The 15,596-nt window shown below is 41.9% G+C and overlaps 1 protein-coding gene across 4 annotated transcripts in view; it reads right to left on the minus strand.

Moving 5' to 3' along the window:
- The window catches only part of DYM (dymeclin), a 350,855-nt gene that overhangs the window by 306,758 nt on the left and 28,501 nt on the right, over positions 1 to 15,596 (minus strand). The gene's annotated exons all lie outside the window — the stretch shown is intronic.

The raw sequence follows: 15,596 nt of genomic DNA on the forward strand, positions 1-15,596 counted from the left end.
ACTTTCAGTCTGAGGGAGAAATCATCAACCCCGGGCAAACTCACGCATCTTCTAAAGTGATCTTGCAAAAGGGGATAAATGAAAGAACAGGAAATAAAGGTTTTGACTCAAGATGTGAAAACTGACCTTCTTTCGGCCCCTCGATTGGAGGAAATAAGGTGCCAAAAAAAGTCTCAAGTTATTTATTCCCTTCGCGAAACACCGAGTACGTGACCCTGGTCACCATTCAACTACACCAACAGCAGAGCAGGCGGCTTCAACTTGAAACAGCTAATGAAACTGAACAGCAAGCATGCCAAAGGGAATAAAGGCACAGCAGCGGACACAGGCATCAAAAATTCAAAGGAAAAAAAAAAAATGTTGCAATCACTGAATTGTTTCTGTCAGTTAAAACCACGTGACCTAATTCAAATAAAAGACTCTCTTCCTGTTTCTCAGCTGAGGGAACATGAAGAAACTCCGAGGAAGGATCATTCATTCAGGCAGCTCACTGCAAACAGGAGGAAGTCACCCTCCACTCAAGGCCAGGCTAGATGGGGGACAGCCTACCCATGCTGTAAACAATGTAATCCTCACAATTACATTGTATATAACGGCCCTCAGACATAAAGTACCTGTTATTGTGACCTACTGTGCTTTGAAAGTGCTCCAAAATGTGAACAGATGATCTGGCGATTCTGTGTTCCAAGATCGTCATACAATTTGGTGTCGTAGCTCTTTAACCACTGTGTGAGTTCGTCTGCGATTCTGCTTCCAAATGGAGACTGTGTACCATGAGGGCCCACAGAAGCCAGCTCTGGAGCTACAGAAGCTGGGTGTAAACCTGGTTCCCGTCAGCCTCGAGCCACGTGAGCCTGGACAACCCCCGAGGTCTCAGTGTCTCACGTGCAGACCCAACCTCACAGGCCCGACAAGCGATCTACACATGGACAGGCACCTAAGGCAACAAGCCCAGCACCTGGCCACGCAGTACGTGTGCAATAAACCACTGCTAAATGAATGATGACGTGTACGTTAGCCGAGTCTCTTGGCTGAATGTACGTAGTTTCTTATAATGTAAGAGGGATCCCTGGAAAAACAACAAAAAAACAATCACAGTGGTGACTGGAACCTAACAATGCTGAACAGAAATGGAAAACATTTATTTTTATGTTTTTTAATTATTTTTTTTTTTTTGAGAGAGAGGGAGAGAGAGGGAGAGAGAGAGGGAGAGAGAGAGAGAGAGAGAGGGAGAGAGAGAGAGTGAGAGCATGCACGCCTGAGCGGGTAAGGGGCAGAGAGAGAAGGAGACAGAGAATCCAAAGCAGGCTCCACACTGTCAGTGCAGGGCCCGACGTGGGGCTTGAACCCACAAACTGTGAGATCATGATCCGAGCCGAAGTCAGACACTCAACCAACTCAGCCATCCAGGTGCCCCCAAAATAATGACCTTTTTAAAAAGAATATGCAAGTACAACAAACTGAAGTTCAAATAAACATGATATGATGGGGCACCTGGGTGGCTCAGTCAGGCGAGCATCTGACTCTTGGTTTCGGCTCAGGTCACGATCTCAGGGTTGTGGGATCAGGCCCCACATCGGGCTCTGCACTGAGCGTGGGCTTGGGATTCTCTCTCTCTCTCTCTCTGCCCCTCTCCCCTGCTTGTGTTCTCTCTAAAATAAAAAAGTTAATTAATTAAGAAAATACGATATGGTATGTACATAAAATGGACATTATTCAAGCTAAAAAGGAAATTCTGACACGTGCCACGTGGATGAAAGTGAAAGAAGCCAGACATGAAATGACAAATGTTATATGGTTCCACTTATAAGAAGTACCTCAAAGAGGCAAATTCACAGAGACAGAAAGTACAACAGAGGTTACCAGGGGCTGGGAAAGGGGCAATGGGGGGTTAGGATTTAATTGGTACCTAGTTTCCACCTGAGATGATGAAAGAGTTCTGGAAACATACGCTGGTGGTGACCATACAACACGGGGAATGTACTTGACTGAATCACACACTCAGAAATAACTGCAATAGTAAATTTCACGTTATGTAAATTTTACCATAAGAAATCAGACTATGTGAGTAAAATCTTTCCGTGGTATATTAGAGTTAGTAAGTCGTAACAGACTAGACTCCCCTCTCAAACGCCAGCAGTAAAACGTGCTCGTCTCTGGAATACCATGCAACATAAAAAGCCTCGAACGTGGCCAAAGTCCCATGCTTCCCTGCTAACTGTTCTGCCTCCTGCCATTCCACTGCCATGTAGGACTTCCTCCTGCGGCAGGTGCATGCCGGTACCTGCCGTTCCCTCTACCTGGAATATTCTTTCATTTGCATGGCTCAGTCCCTGGTTTCGCTACTGTCTCTACTTAAATGCTGCTTCCCCAGAGACCCTCTATCTAAAGAAATCTCCTGCTTGTATTTGCTCCCATTCTGTCACTCTCCGCGACTTTGCTCTGCTTTATTTTTCTTCACTGCACTTGGCATTTTCAGAAATGATTTTATGTATTTATTTCTTTATGTATTGCCCATCTCCTCCACTAAAATACAAACTATAAGAGGGCACGGACTTCATTCCTCATGTTCACAGAAAGATTTCCAGCCTTTAAAACAGTGTCTCATGAAGACGGGGCACTCAGTAACTATTTTTTTGATAAATAAACTTTAAAAATTCACAATTACTGAAAAGGAAATATGTCATATAGAATATATTAATTTGGGGCATCTGGCTGGCTCAGTCAGTGTAGCATGCGACTCTTGATCTCAGGGTTGTGAGTTCAAGCCCCACACTGGGTGTAGAGATTACTTAAAAATAAAATTAAAAAAATATATATATACAGGGGCACCTGGGTGGCTTGGTCAGTTAAGCGTCCAACGCTTGGTTTCACCTCAGGCCATGGACTCACAATTCCTAAGATCGAGCCCCAGGTCAGGCTCTGCACTGATAACATGGAGCCTGTGTGGAATTCTTTCTCTCCCTCTCTCTCTGCCCCTCCCCAACTCGCTCACTCTCTTAAAGTAAATAAATAACCTTAAAAAAAAAAAGAATACATTAATTTTTTGGTTGCATAACAGTAATACAGTATAATCCCATATTTGTAGGAGAAAAAAAGACAGATATAAATACACATGTCTATCTACAGGCATGTGCATTATAAAAAGTATGGAAGAATATATACCAAATATCAACAGTGGCTTTCTTTATGTGAAGAAAATACATGACTATTTTCCCTCTTGTTTTCATATTTTCTAACTTCTCTACGATGAAAGATTTGTGTGATTAAAAAAAAAAAAAAAAAGACAATTTTACCAGCAAATCAACTAAGAGCTCACTCCACTTATATAATTACAGATAGGTAAAAAGACTTGACTACAAGAAGTTCATCATAGTTTTACATACAATGACAAAAACCAGACAACCAGGGGCGCCTGGGTGGCTCAGTTGGTTAAGCGTCAGACTTCGCCTCAGGTCATGATCTCGGGGTTGGTGAGTTTGAGCCCCACATCGGGCTCTGTGCTGACAGCTCCGAGCTTGAAGCCTGCTTTGGATTCTGCCTTCCTCTCTCTCTGCCCCTCCCCTGCTCATGCTCTCTCTCTCTCTCAAAAATACATAAACGTTAAAAAATTAAAAAAATTTAAAAAAAGACAACCAAAATGTTCAATGTTAGTTAAATTACTGACATGGTGACATCCATAAGACAGAATACCATACATCCATTTATAAGCTATGCTGTAGAAAAACACTGACATGAGGAAAATGTAAGTTGGGGCGCTTGGGTAGCTCAGCCAATTAAGTTTCTGACTCTCTGATTTTGGCTCAGGTTATGATCTCACGGTTGTGAGATCGAGCCCCATGTGGGGTTCTGTGCTGACAGCACAGAGCCTGCTTGGGATCCTCTCTCTCCCTCTCTCTGTGTCCCTCCCCCGCTCCCTCTCTCTCTCTCACTCTCCAAAATATACAAGTAAACATTTAAAAAATGTAAGTTAAAGAAAGAACATGTAGAATATGACACCTTTTTAAACAAGAGAATTGATGGCATATACACCAAAATGTTAATGATAGTTACTTCTGATTGCTATTATTTTTACTTTTTTTTCCTTCTTTGTGCTTTGCTGTATACAAAGGTACCAAAAGTAAATATGCATTATCTGGTATTCAAAAAAATTAGCTTATACTTGACACATCCCCAAAGGCAAGGGAATTAAAAGCAAAAATGAACTATTGGGACCTCATGAAGATAAAAAGCTTCTGCACAGCAAAGGAAACAATCAACAAAACTAAAAGGCAACCGACAGAATGGGAAAAGATATTTGCAAATGACATATCGGACAAAGGGCTAGTATCCAAAATCTATAAAGAGCTCACCAAACTCCACACCCAAAAAACAAATAACCCAGTGAAGAAATGGGCAGAAAACATGAATAGACACTTCTCTAAAGAAGACATCCGGATGGCCAACAGGCACATGAAAAGATACTCAACGTCGCTCCTCATCAGGGAAATACAAATCAAAACCACACTCAGATATCACCTCACACCAGTCAGAGTGGCCAAAATGAACAAATCAGGAGACTATGGATGCTGGAGAGGATGTGGAGAAATGGGAACCCTCTTGCACTGTTGGTGGGAATGCAAACTGGGGCAGCTGCTCTGGAAAACAGTGTGGAGGTTCCTGAAAAAATTAAAAATAGACCTACCCTATGACCCAGAAATAGCACTGCTAGGAATTTACCCAAGGGATACAGGAGTACTGATGCAGAGGGGCACTTATACCCCAATGTTTATAGCAGCACTTTCAACAATAGCCAAATTATGGAAAGAGACTAAATGTCCATCAACTGATGAATGGATAAAGAAATTGTGGTTTATATACACAATGGAGTACTACGTGGCAATGAGAAAGAATGAAATATGGCCCTTTGTAGCAATGTGGATGGAACTGGAGAGTGTGATGCTAAGTGAAATGAGCCATACAGAGAAAGACAGATACCAGATGTGTTCACTCTTATGTGGATCCTGAGAAACTTAACAGAAACCCATGGGGGAGGGGAAGGGAAAAAAAAAAAAAAAGAGGTTAGAGTGGGAGAGAGCCAAAGCATAAGAGACTCTTAAAAACTGAGAACAAACTGAAGGTTGACGGGGGTGGGAGGGAGGGGAGGGTGGGTGATGGGTATTGAGGAGGGCACCTTTTGGGATGAGCACTGGGTGTTGTATGGAAACAAATTTGACAATAAATCTCACATATTAAAAATAAAATAAAATAAATAAAGTAAAATAAAACAAAAAAATAAAATAAAATAAAGTAAAAATGAGCTTAAGTTAACTGTGTGTGCCAAAAGCCGCCTTCTTGCCTTGTTTGAGCGCCATCTAGTGGTTGGAAAACATAAGACAATTTTCACAATGCAGTAAAGGTTTCTAAAGGTGATCTTTATAAAAGGACATTATGCAAGCACAAAGACAAGTATTACTATACTATGTGGCTGATCTAATTTTCTGAAACAACTGAACAATTAATTCAAAAGAGTCAGAGTATTCTCAAACTTTAGGAAATAGCAGTTATCGGAGAAATTGGTAATTCCTGTTGCTTTTTTTTTCAGCCCTCAAATATTTTAGACTGTCCCAAGACAGAGCCTTTCCTCTTTTTTAAACTGATTGATATTTAATCCTTGAAAGAAGCAGAAAGTCAAACACTTTTACATGCTTTATGGTGTTTTATACCCCCTCCCATACACACACACCAAAAAATCTAGAGGGCAGGTGTTACTGTTTCCATTTTACAGAAGCTTCAAAAGTCCCAGTGAGATTAAGCAGCTTGCCTAAATTCACAAAACTAGTCAGTAGTGGAGCTGAGACAGTGGAACCAGACAAAGTTGGTCTGGCTCCAAAATCTATGCTCCCCCTATCATGCTTCACTGCCTCCATTCCTTACAGGTCACTCAAAAAGTCAGTGCACCTTTTCGGTAAAATGATTCTCATTCTTAATAAGTATACAAAAGCATGTGGACTCTTAAAATAAAATAAAATAAAATAAATAAATAAATAAATAAATAAATAAACAAACAAACAAACAAACAAACCAAAAACAGAAACAGAATCATAAACACAGAGAACAGGGGTACCTGGGTGATTCGGTCAGTTAAGCATCCACCCGAGTCTTGATTTCAGCTCAGGTCATAATATCATGGTTCATGAGTTCAAGCCCCAAGAGGGGCTCTGCACTAACAGCAAGGAGCCTGCTTGGAACTCTCTGTCTCCCTCTCTCTCTCTGCCCCTCCCCTGATCGTGCTTGCCTGCACTCTCTCTCTCAAAAATAAACATTTGACAGGAAGGGGAGGGGAGGAGGGGGAAGGAAGGAAGGAAGGAAGGAAGGAAGGAAGGAAGGAAAGGAAAGGAAAGGAAAGGAAAGGAAAGGAAAGGAAGGAAAGAAACCCGGTGGTTGCTAGGAGAGGGAGGTGGAGGAATGGAGGAAATAAGTGGAGGGGATTGAGAGGTTTAAACTTCTAGTCATAAAATAAGTCATGGGATGAAAAGTACAACAGAGAACACAATCAATAATGCTGTAATGACGTTGTATGGTGACTACACATTGTGGGGAGCGCTGCACAATGCAGAAGAAGAACTGCTGAATCACTAGGTTGTCCACCTAAAACTAATAGAACCCTGCATGTCAACCGTAATTCAATAAAAGTTAAAATTAAAAAATAAGTGCGCAAGCTGTCACTACATGGCTGAGCATTGCTCTCAAATCTAGAGCTGTAAGCTCATTAAGTATTTATGTTCAAATCAAGCATCAATTTAAAATAAAAGAACTTTTAAAATATATCATTCTTTTTTATTTTAAAAAAATGGTTTTCTTAATGTTTATTTACTTTTGAGAGAGACAGACAGACAGACAGACAGACAGCAGGAGTGGGGAAGGATATAGAGGAGTAGACAAAGAATCTGAAGCAGGCTCCAGGCTCTGAGGTGTCCACACAAAGCCCGGTGTGGGGCTCGAACTCACAAACCGTGAGATCATGACCTGAGCTGAAGTCAGACGCTTAACAGGCTGAGCCACCCAGGCGCCCCTAAAATACATCATTCTGTGCACTGTTCTGTTAGCTGGCTATGCCAGTTCCAGGAGGATGCAGTACTTTCCATTTCCTGCGTCGGCACAGACACTCAGACCTTCATCGCGCGGTGGATCCATTCCCGCAGCGCCTGGCGTGTGGGTTTCCTGCCCTACTTTCTCTTCTTTCCTGCTCCTTCCAATCTACCATTCACCCTCCCCAACAAGTGATCTCCCTAAAACAATACTTTAACCAAACCCACTCAACAAGAACCTACAACGCTAATCCTCAGCTTTTCAACAGGTGTGGCCCAAAATAAGCACCCTTCTCCAGGCCACGAGACCCGGGCAGGCTTATGACTCTGCCCTGCAACACCATGAATCACGCTGGGAAGCATTTTTAGTGATCCGTCAAATCTGGTCCCCACCTATCACACTTGTGTCTCGTGCCCCGCCAACACAAACTAGAAGAATTAATGGAAGTCCTTCGGTCATGCTTTACTCACAGCACAAGAATCGCTTTCATCCACACGTACATGGCTATTCATTGTGGCACTCGCTTGCAATGTAATAACGAAACACTGGAAGCAATCCAAATGGTTAATGTATTTGGCTATATTAATTTTGGTATATTCAGGGTATATGCTATGCCCTCATCAAAAAGAATGAGGAAGCTAATATAGAGAAGGCTCTCCAAAACACAATCCAAAACCCCAAGGTACAGAAGTGCATGTAACATACGTTAGTGTCTAAAACAAGGGGGATGTACGTGCATGTGTTTATAAATGCGTGTGCTGCGGTCTGAATGTTTGGATCCCCCTCCCATAATGCATATGTTGAAATCCTAACCCCAAAAGGTGATGGGATTAGCAGGAGGGCCTTTGGGGGAGGGGTGAGACCTTCAGGCATGGGATCAGTTCCCATTATTAGAAAGGCCCCCACAGAGCCTGCTCACCCCTTCTACCACGTGAGGGCCAGAGAAGGTCCTGACTACGCACCAGGAAGAGGGCCCTCACCCAGTCATGCTGGTGTCACAGCCGCAGACTCCTGGCCTCTAGAACCATGAGCAGTAAACTCTGCTTGTTCATGAGCTCCCGGTCGGGGGGGGCTGTGAGGGGGGGGGGGGTTCTGTTACAGGGGCCTAAACGGACTAAGATAGCATGAGACGTCCTCTGAAAGCACATCTAAGAACACTTGGCAACATCGGCTGCCTCTGGGGAAGGGAACTGGACACACGACAGGATGGAGGAAGGGAGACTTCGCGCTTTGTAACCTTTTGTGTCTTTTGAATTCGGGACCTCAAGAATGTATTATCTTTTCAGACAAAAATAAATGATAATTTTTAAAATTCCAGCTACAGGGGCGCCCGGGTGGCACATTCCAACCCCTCCAAAACACTTTCCAGAGTCCTGTAATCCTGACTATCCTACACAGCATCCATACACCTTCTAACATTCCACCTACCTGAAACATACATAACTGATCCTGTAACCGAATTATTTAAAAAACAAAACAAAACAAAGACACTGAAGAAGTAATACAGTGGACCCTGAACAATGCAGGGGGGTTAGGAGCACCGACCCCTGCACAGTGGAAAATCCACATATTACTTTTTTCTCAAAATTTGTTTATTTTGAGAAAGAGAGGGAGGGACAGGCAGAGAGAGAGAGAGAGAGAGAGAGAGAGAGAGAGAGAGAGAGAGAGAGAGAATCCGAGCAGGTTCCACACTGGTACAGAACCAGACACGGGGTTCAATTTCACAACCATGAGATCATGACCTGAGCTGAAATCAAGAGTTGGACGCTTAACCAACTGAACCACCCAGGTGCCCCTGGCATGGGAACCACCACATATAACTTCTGACCCAAACTTAACCCCTAAGGGCCTACTATTGACCAGAAGCCTTACCAATAACACACAGTCTATTCACACGTATTTGTATGCTATATGTATTATATCCTATAGAACGTCAGCTAGAGAAAAGACTATGCCATTAAAGAAAATCGTAAGAAAGAGAAAACAGATTTACAGTACAGGGCTACATTTATTAGAAAAAAAATCCACATACATGTGGGCCCGCAGAGTTCAAATCTGTGCTGTTCAAGGGTCAACCGTAATTTCTGCTGAAGGACACAGTGACAGTCACAAGGTGATACAGTCAGAGTATCTAATAAAATGAAAGTCTGATCCCGGCCTTTGTAATAAAAATCTTTCAATCACATTAGGACAAAATCGAAACTGCTTTCTTTTTTACAAGACCCCTCAAATCTGCCAAGCCCCAGCCCCTCACCTCCAGTTCCACACACCGGGCCTCCCCTCTGCCCCTCCCCCACTGGGGCCAGCCCCTCCTATTCCCTAGGGCTCAGGAGGCCACTTAAGCATCTCTCCTTCTTCAGTTGCCTCCAGAAAGGGCTACTGGCTGAGGGCCACAGGGGTGGGAAGGAGACTTCCATGACATAGCCTTTGGTACCTTCTGGGATTTGAACCATGAGAATGAATTCCCTTTCAAAACATAAGTGCCACTTCTTCCCAGGAAATCTGTGACTCACCCTGTCCCGCTCTACCTCAGACCCTGAGACGCCTGCTGCTGTGTTCATGCTCCACTGAACTCATGCATTGGTTTACAGACAGATTATAAGCTCTTCGAGGGCAAGAGACGTTATCTAGTTCTTCATTATATCCTGAGATGTAAATGGATAAATTTAGCTTACAGGGGCGCCTGGGTGGCTCAGTTGGTCAAGCTCAGACTTCAGCTCAGGTCACAATCTCGCGGTTGGTGGGTTCGAGCCCCGCGTCGGGCTCTGTGCTGACAGCTCGGAGCCTGGAGCCTGCTTCGGATTCTGTGTCTCCCCCTCTACCCCTCCCCCGCTCATGCTCGGTCTCTCTCTCTTTCAAAAAACTAAAAAATAAACATTTACAAAATTAATAATAGCTTATAAATAACAAAAGGTCATCTGGTCCAGTCACAAGGACGACACATATTACAAATGTGTTCCCATATACCATACCCTCACGGGGGGATACTCGGATGCCCACAAACCAAAAAATAACAAGCACGGTTTTGTTTCTTGTTTTTGCTGCTATTATTTAGTATTTAGAAATATATAAAATCGGCCATGCAAGTAATTTTAAATATTTTATTAAGAAAAAATAAACAGCATATTATTTAAACTCTACTCTTAAATTAATCTTGATTTTATTTCAGACTTTTGCTTCACAAGTAATTTTAATACAGTGAAAAGTTAAAAACTATTGAAGAATCTTAATAGGATTTTGCAACCATGCCTGGAAACTCGAACAAAATCTGATTACTCTAGTGCCAAAAATAATTTATAGTAAGCAAGAATTAGATTAGTCCTAAAGGCCTTACAGTGTCTTAAAAAAAAAGGCAGACATCAATTTTTGGCTGCAAAAAATGGGCTGCACTTGAAAACCGCACATATGGATCCAAGAAATTCCAGGAGTGAGCAATCTAAAAACCATCTAAATTCAGTCTTCTCTACAGAGATTCATCGTAGTGCTGAATAATTCATACACTAGGTAATCCCATCTCTGACTCTGCCAATGAGGCGGCACCTGCTAGCTCAGGGCCTGCTCAATGTCAAGGCTCTACAGGTCACACATCAAACACCAGCACCGAGGGGCAGGGACAATACCAGCACAAAGGGGCAGACGTACAATGCCACAAACGAAGCCTCCAGGACCATCCCACACACACACCTGCACGATGCCGCTTATTCACTTTACAACTTTTCACACTTTCTAAGATTCCTATATGCTTTTTCGTATAAACTAGGGTGAATTAAGAAAACGGAATGACATCAAAGAGAATAAGTACGTGAGGACAGCAAAGGATCTTCGAGAAAGAGCAGTAATTAACAAAACTAACTATGAAGCCACAGTAATTCAAACCACGAAGCACCAGCAAAAATATGGCAAACTTTAGAGGGTACGAAATAAGACAAAAAGAACTAACGAATTCTTCCCATCACTATTCCTTAAGAAGTTCATCCTTCCCCCAGTGCTCTGAGGTGCCAGTTCTGCATAAATCAAATACATGTCCGCATACGCACCCTTCTTCTTCTTCGATTATTAGCATTTGCTCTTTGCCGTTTAAGTTTTAGAATCTGCTCATCAAAATCTGTCCACCTTATCCCCCCAGCCCCCATAAAAAGCTGTTGTGATTTTTAACTGGAATCACCTTCTCTGTAGGTCCATTTGGGAAGAACTGACATTTTTACGGTAGTCTTCTTCATCTCTCAACATGGTATCTCTCTCCATTTAGTTAAGTCTTTTTCAATGCCTTTCAGAAGACACTAAAAACTGTGCTGTACCGTAGCTTACACAAGTGAAAAGAAAACGTGTGTGACAGCAAATGACGAAGTCTCTCTATGCCCTTTTTCCTCTAAGTCTTATTTCAACACGAGCAGTGGCACTCAGTGAGAAACTCCTCACGGAGTAAGGAAACAGATTCATTTTCTTTTTTTTTAATTCAAGTTAGATAACATACAGTGTAGTCTTGGCTTCAGGAGTAGAACCCAGTGATTCAACTCTTACAAAGGACACCCAGTGCTCATCCCAACAAGTGCCCGCCTTAATGCCCGTCACCCCTTTAACCCATCCTCCCACCCACCCCCACCAACCCCCAGTTTGTTCTCTGTAGTTAACGAGTCTCTTATGGTTTGCCTCCCTCTCTGTTTTTATCTTATTTTTCTTTCCCTTCCGCTATGTCATCTGTTGTGTTTTTCAAATTCCACATATGAGTGAAATCACAGGATATCTGCCCTCCTCTGACTGACTTATTTCGCTCACATAATACGCTCTAGTTCCATCCACGTTGTTGTGAATGGCAAGATTTCATTCTTTTTGACTACCAAGGAGTGTTCCATTGTATGGACATACCACATCTTCTTTATCCACCCACCAGTTGATGGACATTTGGGCTCTTTCCATACTTCGACTACTGTCAATAGTGCTGTTATAAATACTGGAGTGCATGTGCCCCTTCAAATCAGCACTCCTGTGTTCTTTGGATAAATATCTAGTAGTGCCACTGCTGGGTCGGAGGGTAGTTTTATTTTCAATTTTTTGAGGAACCGCCATACTGTTCTCCGGAGTGGCTGTACTAGTTTGCATCCCACCAGCAGTGCAAAAGGGTTCCTCTTTCTCCTCATCTTCGCCAACATCTGTTGTTTCCTGAGTCATTAATTTTAGCCATCCTGACAGGTGTGAGGTGGTATTCCATTGTGGTTTTGATCTGTATTTGTTTCCCTGATGATGAGTGATGCTGAGCATCTTTACATGTGTCTGTTAGCCATCCGGATGTCGTCTTTGGAAAAGTGTCTATTCGTGTCTTCTGCCAATCTCTTCACTACATTATTTGGTTTTTGGGTGTTGAGTTTGGTAATTTCTTTATCGATTTTGGATACTAACCCTCGACCCGATAGGTCATTTGCAAATATCTTCTCCCATTCTGTCGGTTGCCTGTTAGTTTTGTTGATTGTGAAGGAAAACGGTTTCGTACTCTGCTGATGCTATAATTGTCTTCAGTTTGACGTCTCCCACCAAGCCACGGCTTCTTTAACTTCCTAAGGATCTCAGAAGCAGTAGTAAGTACCCACTTCCTATAACATGCAACTAATCCATGCTATCACATGAAACCGTAAACTAAGTGAAACTTCCAAGGCCCAATCCAACTGTATCCAGAAACTAGAAACGGAACATTATTGCCAAACTATATAAATAGTTCACAAAAAGGAAATAGCAATAATCCTTACTCTTTAAACACATAAAAATACACATACGCTTGATCATTAAAGAAAGGCAGATTGGGGGTGCCTGGGAGGCTCGGTCGGTTAAGCGACCCTTGACCTCGGCTCAGGTCATGATCTCATGGTTTGTGAGATCAAACCAAGCGTCAGGCTCTGCTGACAGAGTGGAGACTGGTTGGGATTCTTGCTCTCCCTCTCTCTCTCTGCCCCTCTCCCACTCGTGCCCACACTCTCTCGCAAAATAAATAAATAAACTTAAAAAAAAAAAAAAAAGGCAAATTAAAACCATAAGGACCACAACATACATCCATAGATTTTTTTTCTTTTTAATTCACCATCCAAAGGCAGAGAGACAGGCCTCCCAAGCCTGGGGTTGAGGGAGAGGGGAAATACTTATTTGTCACCGTTATCCTATTTTCATACTGAAAATTGGTGAAGGAAAGGAATTAAGTGTTCACCCTTATTTAATCATAGAGTAAAAACTGCATATAACTTAAAAGATGAAGGAGAGTTCTTCTTTACAGAAAAATTCCAGTTAACAAATACAAAAGAAAGGATCAAATTAAAAATATCACCACTTTGTAATTTCTTATGAAACAGGTGATTCAGACCAAAGTCATCAATGGAGGCTAAAACACACTCAAACCTCAAATCAATCTTAGCACGGTAACTGATACAAAACCACAGTTTCTGTATCCTGGTGTAGCACAATATCAAGTATATGGAATCACTTACACAGTACCCTTACCAAAACTGTTTAAGTTGCATCAAGCCTTTAAATCTGACTTCCAGTTTACAAAACACACACACACACACACACACACACACACACACACACACACACAGAGTTACAAGATACGAGAAGCAATCAGGTAAATCCAGAAGGTAGAACATTCTACACAAAAACACACCCAGTTTGTTGAAAAATTTAATAGCACAGGGGGGAAAAAATGTGGCAGGGGCTGGAGAGTGAATATGTCTATTATAAAGACATTTAAAGGGCATCTGGGTGGGTCAGTAGGTTAAGCATCTGACTCTTGGTTTCGCTCGGGTCATGATGTCACAGTTCATGAGATCCAGCTGTCAGCGCAGAGCCTGCTTGGGATTCCCTCTCTCTCCACCCTTGCCCCGCTCATGCTCTCTCTCCCCCTCTCTCTAAAAATAAATAAATAAAGACATTTAAGAAATGTAACTGGGGTGCTGGAGTGGCTCAATGGGTTGAGCATAGGACTCTTGATTTCGGCTCAGGTCATGATCTCGCAGTTTTTGTGAGTTCAAGCACAGAGCCTGCTTGGGATTCTCTGCCTCCCCCTCTCCCTGCCCCTCCCCCACTCAAGCTGTCTCTGTCTCTTAAAAGAAATAAACTTAAAAAAAAGTTTTTTTCTCTCTCTCAAAAATAAACAAAAAATTTTTTTTTAATTTTAATGGCTGCAGGGTATCTACAGAAAATATTCAATCAGTTTTCTATTTGTGGATGTTGTTTTTAGACTTCTGTCATAACAAATAATGCTGCATACATCATTTCCCCTGTGTCCAAATACATCTCTAGTATAAATTCTGCAAAGTAGCATTGCTGGGTCAGAGTGTTCGTGTTTATAATTTTGACTGATCTTGCCAAACTGTTCCATGAACTTGTGTCAATTTATACTCCTACAAGAAGGGCAAGAAGGTCTGTTTCCCCACCCTTTTGTCAATTTAATGCAGTTTGAGACTCTGACCTGTGCCAATTTTACAGATGAAAACCAAGATCTCCTTTTTAACTTTATTATAAAAACTGATAGGCATATAATAATGTAGAGTGACTAGAATACTGAATACCCACATAGTCAATACCTACACAGGTTTAGTGTGACAGGCAGAACAGCAGCCCCCTAAAGATGTTCTAGTCCCTGGGATCTGTGAATGTTATGTCACAGCATATATCAATACCTCATTCCTTTTCATTTCTCAGTGATAGTCCGTTGCATGAATGTACCATATTTGGCTTATCCATTCATAATTAATACCATTCTGACTGTTTCCATATTTGCTTCACCTACTTTTTTCAAAGTATTTTAAAGTAAAATAAGGACATTTTCTTCTATAACCATAACACCATTATCAGACCCAACAAAATTAACAATAAATTCTCCTACCGAGTCCATATTGACATTTCTACAGTTGCTTTATAATGTCTGTTAGAATTAGGAACTAAATAAGTTGCATTCGTTGCTTCTGGTAGTTACATTTCTTTCTTTCTAATTTTTTTTTAATGTTTATTTTTGAGAGAGAGGGATATAGAGTGCGTGCTCACGCACAGCAAGGGAGGGACAGAGAGAAAGGGACACACAGATCTGAAGCAGGCTCCAGGCTCTGAGCTGTCAGCACAGAGCTCAACGAGGGGCTCAAACCCACAAACCGTGAGATCATGACCTGAGCTGAAGTCGATGCTTAACCAACTGAGCCACCCAGGCGCCCCCCTCAAACCACTTTATTTAAAAAAAAAAAAAAATTCTTTTAATGTTTATTTATTTTTGAGAGAGAAAGAGAGAGAGACACACAAGAGAGTGAGCAGGGGAGGGGCATAGAGAGGGTTGTTGGGTTTTTTTTTTCATTTTTTTCATTGTTTTTTTCAAGTTTATTTTCTGTAGCCATTTGAATGAATAAGACAGTTGCATATAAGCACACGTTTACAAAATACATTTTACTTAACTGTAGGGAAAAAAAAGCAAGGGATAGGAGCAAAAACAGAAAAAGCAAGACATGTACAGGATGCTGGCACTTGTGTTTAAACAATTTTGTAAAACTACA

Source organism: Panthera pardus, unplaced genomic scaffold, assembly GCF_024362965.1.
Source record: "Panthera pardus isolate Hobbes unplaced genomic scaffold, ASM2436296v1 HiC_scaffold_15, whole genome shotgun sequence".
NCBI classification, from domain to species: Eukaryota; Metazoa; Chordata; class Mammalia; order Carnivora; family Felidae; genus Panthera; species Panthera pardus.